The sequence below is a fragment of the Dendrobates tinctorius genome, unplaced genomic scaffold (assembly GCF_039654945.1).
Source record: "Dendrobates tinctorius isolate UK_male_01 unplaced genomic scaffold, ASM3965494v1 ptg000162l, whole genome shotgun sequence".
NCBI classification, from domain to species: domain Eukaryota; kingdom Metazoa; phylum Chordata; class Amphibia; order Anura; family Dendrobatidae; genus Dendrobates; species Dendrobates tinctorius.
Window position 1 is genome coordinate 21,705,902 of NW_027361829.1, and position 16,235 is coordinate 21,722,136.

Genomic DNA, 16,235 nt, shown 5'->3' on the forward strand with positions numbered 1-16,235 from the left:
AACGCACCCATTGGCCGCAATAATATTAACGCATCCTAACGCATGCCAATGCATTAACAATGATGCGTTACTTTATGACGCACCCGAGAACACGTTTCCGGGTGCGTTGGGTCTAACGCACAGCAAACGGACGCGTTCGCTGTGCATAGACCTGTATGGCTAATGCATGGTAGCGAAATGCTAACATGCGTCAGCGCATACCATTAGCGATAGGGCACAAAAGATGTCAAAAATGACATCAGCGTTAGCGCATTCGTTTAACGGATCCGTTAAACGGATGCCCCTAAAGCAATATGAACCTAGCCTAACATGGCTATATGAAGACTGTATGTCATAAGTGGTCTCAAAATCACAGATCTGAGAGATACACAGGAACAAACATAAAGAGAACATTACCACTCCGAGCAGATATTGGAACTGGTCAAATTTGTAGTTTTTAAATATTAAACAAATGTCCTATTTCATTGCATGACCAAAGAATGAAATTATAAAACCTGCAACCATCAACCATTGGGGAAGCTTATACATGATCTAGTATAGGGTTCAATTGGAGCTGTAGAGATCTGTGTGTAGCAAGCTCCTTCTCATGCAGAAAAATGCTTCTAGCTTCTTTTACATGTGAAACGAATAATGAAATGTAAATGAGGTGTCCACTACTAGGACAACTCCTTCTTATATTCTATATTTCCCAGTGTAACATAAAAATAACAGATAATCAACTCCTGTACAGGCGCAGTTCCAACAATGTCGGTACCGGGTCTCCCAATGTTATGCCATGCTAGCCTCGCAGAAAACCATAGTATTGAGCTGTTGTGCTCTCACATCCTGTGAATGAACCTTGGACGTCCAAAGTTTTAGAGCATGCAACATCTCAATAGCGGACCCTGATCAGCTACAAGTCTCGCGTGGCATAACAATACCATGTGAACCTGGGGAGATCTGGTGCCGACATCACCAGAATGAGAGGTGAAGACAGGGTAGTTTTATTTTACATTGCGAACATAGTATTTAAGAACGTATTTCATAGCAGTGGGCAACTCTTTTGCCCTAGTTGCCCTCTTTTACATTTCATTTAATAAATGTCTTGTGTTTATGATTTTGTGGACCATACTTATATAAAATTATTACAGGATCTTCTCCTTTGTGAAGCAACATGTAAGGAAGGCTGTACTAAAAAGCGAGTGGTACTTCACAAAGAAGGTCAGCACTGAACTGTAATACCGATAAACTAGTAAGAATCACAAAATCAAGTCCCCGGTTTAGTTCTTAAAATGAGGAAAGAGTGGAAAACATGCTGTTACTATGACTGCTGACTTGTGAATCCCCACAGTGAGCAGCGCGCGCAATGCAAGTGTATTGTGTGAGGCCAGAAACAGTCTAGTCGAATTCTGGCCAGGAATATGGATATCACATTCCGGTCACGTGTCTGCCATTCCCTGTCCCGGAGAATCCTCACAGTGCGCAGGGAGTGCACTGTAAGGATTCACAAGTCTGCAGTCACATAGAGTAATTGCAGACTTGTCATTTTAAACCGTACAACCCCTTTAAGGTGGTTTGCATCACTTTTATGCCTTTTTACTCTGTTGGCCATTGATAGAAATATTACTATGAATGCACCTTCCTTTGTGAAAACAAAAAGAGGAAATCACACTCCTTGTTACCATAGTGTGCAAACAGTCTGCATAATAGTTATTTATAGCACAAGATTCCGACTGATGTCACTATCCATTCATCTTAGCTGTGGGAAACAGAATAATTAAAGTAGTCTGCATAATTGGTTAATCATGTCAAGCCAAGTCTTGAACATTTCATATAAATTGATGACGATGGTTCAAATAATTAGATAATGTCAAAAGTGTTAGGCGTCGGGTTCCTGTCGCTGCACAGCAGGAATCCCGAGCCTTGCTTCTGGCAGTCTCCCATTCCTCTCCAGCTGCAGAGGAGGTTGCTCAGCAGATTCGTTGGTCCCGGCGCTCTGCCCAGACTAGCTCCGTGGGTATGGTTGCTGCTGCCACCTCTGGCCCAACTATAGCAACGCATGCTGGTCAGCAGCGAGTCTCTCCAGGGACTAAGTCCTCCTGTCAGTCCACTGAGCATGCCCGTGGAGTGATCTCCTATTGGAGATCGAAGGTCACGTGCTCAGATCCTGCTCCTGTTCGGATTGGCCCATCCGAGAAGCCAGGAAGGTCCCGGACACTCGCGGCCATGCGATAGGATAGATTGTATTTTAAGACTATAAGGAGTGAGTGATGAATGCACGTATGAATGTCTCTGGTGACTGACTCATTATGAAACCCCTACCCTTGGTACGCATGTGTTGTGCAGCCTAGCCTGCTAGCGCCCAGGATTAGACGTAGGTTGGTCAGAGTCTGAGTTAGGCATTAGACATCATCAGTGACTCGGCACGCCACAGTGCAAGTGCTCCACACTAGATAGCCAGCGTTTTTAGCGTTTTTCGTGGCAGCGACGCCGCGCGCTCAGTGGGCCTAGAGGGACTCTAACCCCGTGTCCTTTGGGGTAGAGTCCTGTGGCCGCTTTCAGTGCGCTCATTGGCCGGGCTCTGTGAGCTAAACAGGCCCCGGCATTTATGTTCAGCGGTAGTGCGGCTCTGTGAGTTAACAGAGTTCGCTCCTGTTCACACTGGGTGATGTAACCCACGTGTGACCTTTCCACACCGCTTTATACTTCCGCCATTACCTAAACCACTGGAGGAAGAAAAGAGCCAAAGGTGTCTTAGAGATAAAAGTCAAATTTTTATTTTACAAATAATCATAGTATAAGTTATTAAGACATTGCACAGATCCCAGTGAAAAAGCAGAAAAGGAAAACTAACCCCAAGTGCCGCGATGCCTTGTAGGTAAGTAGAAAAGCATGACACATAATTGTTGTGAACCTAATGAGCCATAGTAGCAAGTATTATCCAGTAAAAGAGCAACAACCATGGCGCAATGCGCATCAGGCGTTATGTAGCAACAAATAAAGACTCAATATGTAATGATGCAAATAGTCCGGCTTACCAGGGAAGGACAGTGGGCACAAATAGGAGGGTGTGATGCTCCCCGACGCGCGTTTCGCGGCCTCCAAGAGCCGCTTCCTCAAGGGGAAGTGAGGCAGTTCACCGGGTTACTTCAGGGTCCTGTCCGGTTTGCTGCCTCACTTCCCCTTGAGGAAGCGGCTCTTGGAGGCCGCGAAACGCGCGTCGGGGAGCATCACACCCTCCTTTTTGTGCCCACTGTCCTTCCCTGGTAAGCCGGACTATTTGCATCATTACATATTGAGCCTTTATTTGTTGCTACATAACGCCTGATGCGCATTGCGCCATGGTTGTTGCTCTTTTACTGGATAATACTTGCTACTATGGCTCATTAGGTACACAACAATTATGTGTCATGCTTTTCTACTTACCTACAAGGCATCGCAGCACTTGGGGTTAGTTTTCCTTTTCTGCTTTTTCACTGGGATCTGTGCAATGTCTTAATAACTTATACTATGATTATTTGTAAAATAAAAATTTGACTTTTATCTCTAAGACATCTTTGGCTCTTTTCTTCCTCCTGTGGTTTTGGTATACTTTGAGCTGGTGCATTTTTTCTTTCTTGGACTGGCAAATGAGATCTAAGCTGTCCAGAATATGTTTTGGGAATTTGGTGTGTTAATCAGTTTTTCTGTGTTTTTCACAGTTTTTCCCGCTCCAAAAATGGATTTTCGCGCCCGTGATGGCACTTGGCGCATACAAATTAATAACGTTACCCAGGATAATGCAGATGAGGGTGTTGGTGGGTCTAATAAAGATCTGCAGGAGGCTAGGGCCCGTTTCAGGGATTTGTTACGCAAAAGGACACGCATTTGTTGGAATCACGAATTCCTGGATAGATACTTACAGAGAGACCTTATTCCAAGAGGTCTTCGGATACAGGTCTTTCCCTCCTTCCCAATATTAGATGAGGATTTTAAAAATAATTGGGAGGGTTTGGCAAATGCCTGTTCCAGGGGTTTTTTGACCCTTCTTAAACAGATGAATCATGAATCTTTGATATCCATTGAAACTGAAATTGATACTTTACAAGCAATTCTACAAAGGGACATGAATAGTGATTCCCTAAAGAAATTTAATGATGAGATTGATGTAGAGATGCAGAAATGGGTTATGGACGTACAGACCACCAAGACCAAAAAGTTCAAAAGGGACATATTGGATAAGCAGACAGGTCGAGTGTATAGATGGCGGAATTCATCTGGTCGCTCCCGCTCTCGATTCAGGAACGAATCTCGTTCACGCTCAAGATCCACCTCTATACAATCCAATAGATCTAATTTTGAGGATGATATTGTACTTATGAAACCACAAGTTGGGGGCGCCACAGCTATGGAGACCTCTAGTAAAAGGATTGTGACAAGACAGCTCACCAAAACTAAGAACACTGGTGTTACTAATACTCAGTCCAGTTCTCAAGGGGGACTCCAGGTAGTTAACCTTTCCTCCCACACACTCACCCCCTCTCAATTGGAAGTTCTGGCTAAGGGCCTGACCTTTGTGCCCACTAACCATTTTAATTATTTCACAGCCTTAAAAGATCTTCATCTCTTCTCGCGCAAATTGATACTAAAGAAACTTCATAGTAGACAACAGACATCCGAATTTATGACTGAGGTTGAGAGACAGGCACTTCATGACTTGGAGGACCTCCTAGAGGAGCAGGATACATCACAGGCAAGTAAATTTCCTCCTCATGTTCTTCCAAAGTCTACTAGGTTTCCCCCCTTGTCTCTGAGTTCTAATGTGGAGATTTTCACAAAATTAGTAAGTGATGATTTCAAGAAACTCTCTACCAGGCGCAAGTTTGACAATTTAACATATAAACAGCGCCAAGCCATCGGAGAACTGCAATCTTGGAGGGATGTTGTAATCAAACCAGCAGACAAGGGGGGGAACATAGTGATTTGGCCCTGTTCTAAATATGAGAAGGAGGTCTTCCGACAGTTAAAAGACTCCAATACCTATTCTAGGCTGCCTTTCAACCCCATGTCTTCCGTTTTGCGCGAGCTGCAGATGATCTTGATGAGGGCTGTGGATGATAATATTATCACTAAAAAAGTGTTTGATGGTCTCATGGTCAGGTCTCCCAGAGCTCCAACATTCTACCTATTACCCAAAATTCACAAGGACGCCCTTGACCCGCCGAGACGCCCTATCGTGTCAGGTATAGGAGGCATTTGTGATCTTACGTGTCAATTTATTGATTATTATCTCAAACCTCTGGTGGAGACTCTACCTTCCTATATTAGAGACACGACGGACGTCCTGTCACGGGTCGATGGCGTCCTTGTGGATTCTCATGTCCTTTTGGTCACAGCTGACGTTGAGAGCTTATATACTTGCATCGACCACTCCCAGGGTCTGGATGCGGTTCGTCTCTTCCTGGGGGCCTCCGACCTGGGCGGCCCTTTGTGTGAGCTGATCATCGAGCTGGTGGGTTATATCCTCACCCACAACTTCTTTGTCTTCAAGGACGTCTTCTACTCACAGAGGCGTGGCACGGCCATGGGCGCGGCCTGTGCGCCCTCGTACGCTAATCTCTTCCTGGGGGCCTGGGAGATAATCTATTTTTGGCGACGGGGGTCCACAGGCCGCTTCCCATGTGCTGTGCTGGTATCGGTATATCGATGACATACTGTTGTTGTGGGATGGGGGGGCTCACCAGCTTGAGAATTTCATGAGGACGCTCAATAACAATAAATTCAATATACGACTTACATATACTTTCCATAATTCCACGGTTGATTTCCTGGACGTGCGTCTGGAGGTTGACGCTGATCGACGCATCCAGACGGACGTCTTCAGGAAGCCAACGTCAGTTAACTCGCTGCTACACGCGTCCTCAGCACATGATTCAGCCACCATTAGGGCCGTCCCGGTCGGACAATTCCTTAGGATGAGACGAATCTGCTCCACAGACACGAGATTCGAGGCAAAGGCTTCGGATCTCAAAGACCGATTTCACGCACGCGGTTACAGCCACAGATGCATGAAAACTGGGTACGATCGGGCAAGAAAAATGTCCCTCAGTCATCTGTTGAATGTTACAAAAAAACGAGCTGGGGTTGGCTTTACTGGCCCTATAAGGTTTATCTCCACCTTCAACCATGAGTGGGAACAGATGCGTGTCGTTCTCAAAAGACATTGGCCAATTTTGGAGGCTGACCCGGCCTTGGGGTCCGCTCTGGGAAGCTTCCCTAGTATGACATCAAGGAGATCCAAAAACCTTGGGGATCTTCTAGTAAGAAGCCATTATACTCTGGCCCCCAGCACTTATCTGGGCTCTTACACCCCACAGGTCGGCTCGTTTCCATGTGGCCACTGCCTCGCGTGCGCCAATGTCCTGCGCTGCTCCACGTTCTCCTCCTCGGATGGCTCCAAAAATTTTTCCATCAGACAACGTATTTCTTGTGGGACTATTAATGTTATATATTACGCCACCTGCTCATGCCCCAAGATTTACGTAGGTCTCACTACTAAGGAGCTCCGGGTGAGGGTCCGGGAGCATGTGCGGGACATTGGCGCAGCAAAAACCGTGACTGACATCAGAGAACTGAAAGCGATCCCACGGCACTTTAAGGCCCATCACAATTGTCATGCTAAGTCATTTAGTGTGAGGGGTATCGATGTTTTACACCTCGGGATCAGAGGTGGTGATCACAAGAAACTCCTTTCTCAAATTGAGGCAAGGTGGATTGTGCTTCTCGACACCGTCACACCCCATGGTCTGAACGAGTCCTTAAGCTTTGCCCCATTTCTCTAAAAATTCTTTTACAAGTCCTTGCGACGTCCCCTTCTTTTTCCCTCCTGCCATTCCCAACCACACTATTCTTTCCGTAATGGAGGATGTGTTTGTTTTTAATCCTTTTAATTTTCCATGTTTGTTTTATTTTATTAGTGAACAGTCATTTCATTAATTCTACTTATCATGCTCCGGAGGGATCCTGTCATTAACCACTTGGATGGAAGGGGTTCTGGACTTTCTATCATGGAGGATACAGACAACCTATATACATGACTTTGCTCTGTGGAAATATTTATTCATGTGTCTTTAACTCTTTTAATCATGATGTTTTTGATATGATATTACTGTTTTTCTATTTGTGCGATATATTCATATGTGTTTGGGGTGTTTCTTCACAATATGTATACATTTGCTGTATCTGCGTTATATTGTGACATAAGTCTAATCCCATGTCTGATATTCTCCCTTTTTCCTCCCTTCCCTCCTTTTATCATTTATCGCTTGGCGATATATGTCCTTTAATCAGCAGTGACGGTGCGCATGGCGGCGCTTCCCTTGGGGTCCTGTTTGCGTCAGGGCGTCTTTACATTTCATGCGCCGCATACAGGGTTAATCCCTGGGGCGGTCCGCGTGTGTGTGACGCCCATGGTGCACGCAGGGCTTCATCGGCGCACCGCGCATGCGCCGTTTGGTTCACTGCTATTGGCCACACATGATCATGTGACCAAGTTCACCGGGTTACTTCAGGGTCCTGTCCGGTTTGCTGCCTCACTTCCCCTTGAGGAAGCGGCTCTTTGAGGCCACGAAACGCGTGTCAGGGAGCATCACACCCTCCTATTTGTGCCCACTGTCCTTCCCTGGTAAGCCGGACTATTTGCATCATTACATATTGAGCCTTTATTTGTTGCTACATAACGCCTGATGCGCATTGCGTCATGGTTGTTGCTCTTTTACTGGATAATACTTGCTACTATGGCTCATTAGGTTCACAACAATTATGTGTCATGCTTTTCTACTTACCTACAAGGCATTGCGGCACTTGGGGTTAGTTTTCCTTTTCTGCTTTTTCACTGGGATCTGTGCATTGTCTTAATAACTTATACTATGATTATTTGTAAAATAAAAATTTGACTTTTATCTCTAAGACACCTTTGGCTCTTTTCTTCCTCCTGTGGTTTTGGTATACTTTGAGCTGGTGCATTTTTTCTTTCTTGGACTGGCAAATGAGATCTAAGCTGTCCAGAATATGTTTTGGGAATTTGGTGTGTTATTCCGCCATTACCTAGCAGCAGTGTAACACCTCTGAACGGTGGACCCCGGACTGCGAACGTACCTACTATTATTTTATAATTTGGTGCGTTCCGCCAGCCCTAACATTATCCTAGCGCCAGGGTCTGGCTAGTAATGGCGGACGAACAGCGACTGCTGCAGTACATCCGGCAGCTGCAGGGCAGGTTGGCGGCTCTCGAGCGTCTAGCCTCAGCTGCGGATGTTACTGCGGTCGCTGTTCAGGCAGCCACAGACGCTGTATCCCGTATGACCACTGCCATCCCTGCCCCGACTTTGTCCCGCCTCCCGCTGCCCGAGAAGTTCTCGGGTGATAGTGCCTCTTGTAGGGGTTTCGTGAGCCAGTGCTCGATACAGCTGGAGCTGCTGGCAGCACGATTCCCCTAGGAGCGGGCCAAAGTAGTATTTATTATTTCCCTCTTGTCGGGCAGGGCTTTGGAGTGGGCCACACACGCTGTGATCATGTGGTGCAGAGTGCCTCACGGTTCTTGGACACTGAAGCATGTCTTCCTGGGACCACGAGTCACCCGTGACACCGCGCTCCGGCTGCTGGCATTGTCACAGGGCTCGTCCATGGTCAGCCACTTTGCCATCCAGTTCCTTACGCTGGCCTCGGAGTTAGAGTGGCCAGATAAGGTCCTCATTCCGGCATTCTGGAGAGGTTTGGCTGGCCATGTGAAGGACACTCTGGCCACCGGGGAGATTCCTGCTACACTGGAGGAGCTTATCACCATCTCCACCCATATAGACCTTCGCTTTGCTGAGCGAAGGTTGGAGCGGTCCCAGTGTAGGCAGAGGTTTAGGTTGGCACCCAGTTTTGCTAAACCTCTGGAATCTCCCGATCGGGCGTCCGAGCGCCAGGGGGCTTCCTGTGAGGGATCCAGGCTCCAGCCCACTCGAGCCTCTGTGATCTGTCATGGTTGCCGGCAGTCCGGTTACTTTGCCAACCAGTGCCCACAGCGGCTGGGAAGATGCTCGCCCCTAGTGGCCGTAGGAGGCGGCTCACTAGAATCCGTGGCGTTTTCCTCCAAGTTGTCCTTTATGGGGACACTTGGGTTTGGTTCTTCCACTCTGGCGGTGGAGGTTTGCGTGGATTCCAGAGCGGAGGGCAATTTTATGTCATCTGCCTTCACTCAACGGCACGTGATACCACTGCTTATGATGTCCAAGCCAGTCAGCATCAGAGTAGTGAACGGCGCAACTCTGCCCTCACAGATTACCCACCAAACCGCTCCACTGTCATGCCTGAGGGTATCGACCAGGTCCTTCTAGGGGTCCCCTGGTTGCGGTATCACTCTCTCCATATAGAGTGGTCCTCGGGGAGAATTCTTGGTTGGAGTAAGTCATGTGAGGGTAGATGTCTGAGGGAATGTGTCCAGGTTGCCTCCACCGAGGTCCCCGCAGATCTTTCCTCGCTTCCCAAACACTATTGACAGTATGCGGACGTGTTCTCCAAAAAGGCATTGGAGACACTTCCACTGCATCACCCCTATGACTGTCCTATTGACCTCTTGCCTGGTGCTGAGCCTCCCCGGGGTCGAGTCTATCCCCTATATCTTCCGGAGTCAGAGGCCATGTCTCAATACATCAGGGAGAATCTGGCAAGAGGATTCATTAGGAAGTCAGTGTCACCAGCGGGGGCAGGATTCTTCTTCGTCCAGAAGAAGAGTGGGGAACTACGTCCAAATATCGATTACAGGCGTCTTAACGCCATCACCATTAAGAATAAGTATCCTCTACCCTTGATATCGGAGCTGTTTGATAGGCTACGGGGAGCGAGAGTGTTTACCAAACTTGATCTGCAGGGAGCTTACAACCTGATTCGCATCCATGATGGGGACGAATGGAAGATGGCATTTAACACCAGAGACGGGCACTATGAATCTCTGGTGATGCCCTTCGGACTCTGTAATGCTCCAGCAGTCTTCCAAGACTTTGTGAACGATATCTTCTGGGATATGCTTACCACCTCGGTAGTAGTCAATCTGGATGATATTCTCATCTACTCTCCAGATATTGACTCCCACCGGAGAGATGTTTGCAAAGTTTTCGACCTCCTGCGGGCAAACTCCCTCTATGCCAAGTTGGAGAAGTGTGTGTTTGAGCAGGAGTCCTTGCCTTTCTTGGGCTATATCATCTCTGCCCAGGGTTTGGCCATGGATCCTGCCAAGCTACAGGTGGTGATGGATTGGCAGGAACCCCATTCTCTCAAAGCGGTGCAGCGCTTTATGGGGTTCATAAATTACTATTGCCAATTCATTCCCCACTTCTCAACTTTGGTAGCGCCCTTGGTAGCCCTCACCAAGAAGGGTGCAAACCCCAAGTTGTGGTCAGAACCTGTCTCCAAGGCCTTCTCCTCTATTAAATCCCATTTCACTAGCGTTCCCATTCTACATCGCCCCGATGTGGATAAACCCTTCATTCTGGAGGTGGATGCCTCTTCCGTCGGTGCTGGAGCAGTCCTGTTCCAGAAGGACTCGCAAGGTCGGAAGCACCCATGCTTCTTCTTCTCCAAGACCTTCACACCGGTGGAGAGGAATTATTCCATCGGGGACAGGGAGTTGCTAGGCCTTTTCAGAGTGGAGACACCTCCTGGAGGGGGCTCGCCACCCTTTCCAGGTGTTCACCGACCACAAGAATTTGGTCTATTTACAAACAGCCCAGCGGCTGAATTCTCGCCAGGCCAGATGGTCCTTGTTCTTCTCCCGATTCCACTTCACCCTGCATTTTCTCTCCGGGTAGAAGAACGTCCAGGTCGATGCTCTCTCCCGCTCCGTGGTGTCATCGGAGGAGGAGCCTCGACTGATAGTCCCATCTGAGAGCCTGAGGACCGTGGCTCCGGTCGCCCTCGAGTCTGTACCTCCGAGCAAGACTTTTGTCCCTGCCCATCTGTGACCGGAGGTCCACTCTTGGGCTCATTCGTCCAGGGTGGGTGGATATTTTGGGACTAAACGGACCGCTGAGCTTCTGGCGAGGATGTACTGGTGGCCACATATGGCCAGTGATGTCAGGGACTATATTCAGGCGTGTGTCTCTTGCGCCCAAAATCGGTCCATTCGGCAGCGGCCCGCTGGGCTACTCTATCCCCTGCCGGTAGCGGACAGGCCCTGGGAGATGGTCGGTATGGACTTTGTGGTGGGACTGCCCAAGTCCTGTGGCAGCACCGTCATTTGGGTTGTCACCGACCATTTCTCCAAGATGGTGCATCTGGTACCACTCTCTCGGCTACCTTCTGCATGGGGCCTGGCAGCGTTGTTTATTAAGCATGTTTTCTGCCTGCACGGCATGCCGGATAAGATTGTCAGCGACCGGGGTCCTCAGTTTGCGTCTGGGTTCTGGAGAGAGCTTTGTTCCCTGCTCAGCATTGAGCTAAATCTCTCCTCGGCCTATCATCCCGAGACGAACGGGTTGGTAGAGAGAGCCAACCAGACCCTGGTCACATATCTACGACATTTTGTCTCGGCCAGGCAGGATGACTGGGCATCCTTGCTACCGTGGGCGGAGTTCGTTTTGAACAATGCTGTGGCTGACTCCACTGGTTAGACCCCATTCCTACTCAATTGCGGCCAGCATCCGCGCATCCCTGTGCCCATGCCCGTGTCATCTACTAACAAAAAGTAGACCTCTATAAACGAATATTTAGTAATAACCACCAAACAATCATTAAAATATCATACTAAAACATATTAGTGACATGGAATACTTGGTAAATATCAAGTGACTATATTCTCTATAAGCGGAGTTTTCGCTCTCTGTGGAGAGAGAATTTAATCTCTATCTATTAATAATACACATACTTGGCAAGTCCCATGTTGTCTTCATCACTCACATTTAGGCTATGATTTTCATGCAGAAAAGTGGGACCATTTTCTTCTCACTTGTCATCCATATGCATTCCGTTTTGTTTAATCAGCTGCTATTATTTTTTTACAAGACCATTTACACTTTCCTATGCAACAAAACTGTAATGTATCTGTAAAAGTCAGATGCTTTACTGTGGCTTCGTATGGCATCCAATTGTTTTCTTGCATCCATCCGACTTCAGAGTGAAATAGCAGAATACTGCGATTCTGTTCACAGACAGATTTTGCCAGTGAAAAACAAACTGTCATCATCACTGCCCCATTGAATAACATAGGTCCAAGTGTTATGTGATAAAAAAAATCGGATAGTACTAGTCCGATTGATCGGGGATGTGAGCGAGCCTTTATACTGTAGATGTAGAGCAGGGGTTTCAAACTCGGCTGAGTATATGGGCAACATATAGAAAAATTTGGAATTTGGCGAGGACCACATTCTTTGAAGGACAAAATAACATTTTTGGTTATTCCATTTTTTGTCTATACATCTTTTGAACATTTTTGCCGTGTTTTTTTAAAGTTTTTTTAGAGCTTGGGTCGTTATAGATGTGGTGATAACAAATATGCACTCATATTATAGTTATGTCCCCATCCAGGTCCCCATATTGTAGTTATGTCCCCATCCAGGTTCCCATACTGTAGTCTTGTCCCCATACTGTATATATGTCCCCATCCATGTCCTCATATTGTAGTTATGTCCCCATCCAGGTCCTCATATTGTAGTTATGTCCTTATATCTAGGTCCCCATATTGTAGTTATGTCCCCATCCAGATCCTCATATTGTAGTTATGTCCCCATATCTAGGTCCCCATATTGTAGTTACTGTATGTCCCCATCCAGGTCCTCATATTGTAGTTATGTCCCCATATCGTATATATGCCCCCATCCAAGTCCCTATATTGTAATTATGTCCCCATCTAGGTCCCCATACTGTAGTCTTGTCCCCATATCTAGGTCGCTATATTGTAGTTATGTCCCCATCCAGGTCCCCATATTGTAGTTATGTCCCCATATCTAGGTCCCCACAAAGTAGTTATATCCCCATCCAAGTCCTCATATTGTAGTTATGTCCTCATATTGTAATTATGTCCCCATATTGTAGTTATGTCCCCATCCAGGTCCTCATATTGTAGCTATGTCCCCATATTGTAGTTATATCCCCATATCTAGGTCCCCATATTGTAGATATGTTCCCATCCAGGTCCTCATATTGTAGTCACATCCCCATATCGTATATATGTCCCCATCCAGGTCCCTATATTGTAGTTATGTCCCCATATTGTAGTTATGTCCCCATCCAGATCCTTATATTGTAGTTATGTCCCCATATCGTATATATGTCCCCATCCTGATCCCTATATTGAAGTTATGTCCCCATCCAGGTCCCCATCTAGGTCCCCATACTGTAGTCTTGTCCCCATATTGTAGTTACGTCCCCATCCAGGTCCTCATATTGTAGTTATATTCACATATTGTAGTTATGTCCCCATATCTAGGTCCCCATATTGTAGCTATGTCCCCATCCAGGTCCTCATTGTAGTTATGTCACCCTATTGTAGTTATGTTCCCATATCTAGGTCTCCATATTGTAGTTATGTCCCCATCCAGATCCTCATATTGTAGTTATATCCAGATATTGTAGTTATGTCCCCATATCTAGGTCCCCATATTGTAGCTATGTCCCCCATCCAGGTCCTCATTGTAGTTATGTCCCCATATTGTAGTTATGTCCCCATATCTAGGTCTCCATATTGTAGTTATGTCCTCATCCAGGTCCTCATATTGTAGTCACATCCCAATATTGTATATATGTCCCCATCCAAGTCCCTATATTGCAGTTATGTCCCCATCCAGGTCCTCATATTGTGGTTATGTCCCCATATCGTATATAAGTCCCCATCCAAGTCCCTATATTGTAGTTATGTCCCCATCCAGGTCCCCATATTGTAGTCTTGTCCCCATATCTAGGTCCCCATATCGTATATATGTCCCCATCCAGGTCCTCATATTGTAGTTATTCTCATATCTAGGTCCTCATATTGTAGTTATGCTCATATCTAGGTCCTCATATTGTAGTTATGTCCCCATATCGTATATACAGTTGTGGCCAAAAGAATTGACACCTCTGCAATTTTGTCAGATAATACTCAGTTTCTTCCTGAAAATTATTGCAAACACAAATTCTTTGTTACTATTATCTTCATTTAATTTGTCTTAAATAAAAAAACACAAAAAAAGAATTGTCCTAAAGCCAAATTGGATATAATTCCACACCAAACATAAAAAAGAGGGTGGACAAAAGTATTGGCACTGTTCGAAAAATCATGTGATGCTTCTCTAATTTGTGTAATTAACAGCACCTGTAACTTACCTGTGGCACCTAACAGGTGTTGGCAATAACTAAATCACACTTGCAGCCAGTTGACATGGATTAAAGTTGACTCAACCTCTCTCCTGTGTCCTTGTGTGTACCACATTGAGCATGGAGAAAAGAAAGAAGACCAAAGAACTGTCTGAGGACTTGAGAAACCAAATTGTGAGGAAGCATGAGCAATCTCAGGGCTACAAGTCCATCTCCAAAGACCTGAATGTTCCTGTGTCTACCGTGCGCAGTGTCATCAAGAAGTTTAAAGCCGATGGCACTGTGACTAACCTCCCTAGATGTGGACGGAAAAGAAAAATTGACAAGAGATTTCAACGCAAGATTGTGCGGATGTTGGATAAAGAACCTCGACTAACATCCAAACAAGTTCAAGCTGCCCTGCAGTCCGAGGGTACAACAGTGTCAACCCGTACTATCCGTCGGCGTCTGAATGAAAAGGGACTGTATGGTAGGAGACCCAGGAAGACCCCACTTTTTACCCCGAGACATAAAAAAGCCAGACTGGAGTTTGCCAAAACTTACCTGAAAAAGCCTAAAACGTTTTGGAAGAATGTTCTCTGGTCAGATGAGACAAAAGTAGAGCTTTTTGGGCAAAGGCATCAACATAGAGTTTACAGGACAAAAAAAGAGGCATTCAAAGAAAAAAACACGGTCCCTACAGTCAAACATGGCGGAGGTTCCCTGATGTTTTGGGGTTGCTTTGCTGCCTCTGGCACTGGACTGCTTGACCGTGTGCATGACATTATGAAGTCTGAAGACTACCAACAAATTTTGCAGCATAATGTAGGGCCCAGTGTGAGAAAGCTGGGTCTCACTCAGAGGTCATGGGCCTTCCAGCAGGACAATGACCCAAAACCCACTTCAAAAAGCACTAGAAAATGGTTTGAGAGAAAGCACTGCAGACTTCTAAGGTGGCCAGCAATGAGTCCAGACCTGAATCCCATAGAACACCTGTGGAGAGATCTAAAAATGGCAGTTTGAAGAAGGCACCCTTCTAATATCAGAGACCTGGAGCAGTTTGCCAAAGAAGAATGGTCTAAAATTCCAGCAGAGCATTGTAAGAAACTCATTGATGGTTACCGGAAGCGGTTGGTCGCAGTTATTTTGGCTAAAGGTTGTGCAACTAAGTATTAGGCTGAGGGTGCCAATACTTTTGTCTGGCCCATTTTTGGAGTTTTGTGTGAAATGATCAATGTTTTGCTTCTTGCTTCATTCTCTTTTGTGTTTTTTCATTTAAGACAAATTAAATAAAGATAATAATACCAAAGAATTCGTGATTGCAATCATTTTCAGGAAGAAACTGAGTATTATCTGACAAAATTGCAGGGGTGTCAATACTTTTGGCCACAACTGTATGTCCCCATCCAGGTCACTATATTGTAGTTATGTCCTCATCCAGGTCCTTATATTGTAGTTATTTCCCCATATTTTAGTTATTTCACTATATCCATGTCTCTATATTGTAGTCATGTCCTCATATCCAGGTTCCCATACTGTAGTTATATTCGCGCCACGTGTTTAAAACCCCTGATGTAGAGCAACACTTTCTGTTCAGAAAAATTAGCTAAGCTTTCACCTACTGTGCTCAATAGTAAGTTAGATAATGACTTGTGGTTAAAAAGAAGTTGACATCCAACTTTTTGGAGCATCACCTGTATATAAAAATGTAATTTTAACATACAATGGGAAGATTTACTATGCTAAATGTGCTAGCATACATTACTATGCTAAATGATCTAGAATTCTGGCTCAATACGGACCCAAAACTAGAATATATGCCTTGGAGCAGATGTATTATACAATGGACATTTTTTGAGCATCACTGGACAAGGGGCATGGATTGGGCATAGCACACCTTCTCACACCTCAGCAGACAATCTATGGTCCTCACCTCACCAGGACCTCACCTGCAAACAAATGCT

The 16,235-nt window shown here is 45.9% G+C and overlaps 1 protein-coding gene across 1 annotated transcript in view; it reads right to left on the bottom strand.

The window, feature by feature from the left end:
• Positions 1-16,235, bottom strand: part of ITGA9 (integrin subunit alpha 9) — a 711,654-nt gene that overhangs the window by 193,338 nt on the left and 502,081 nt on the right. The gene's annotated exons all lie outside the window — the stretch shown is intronic.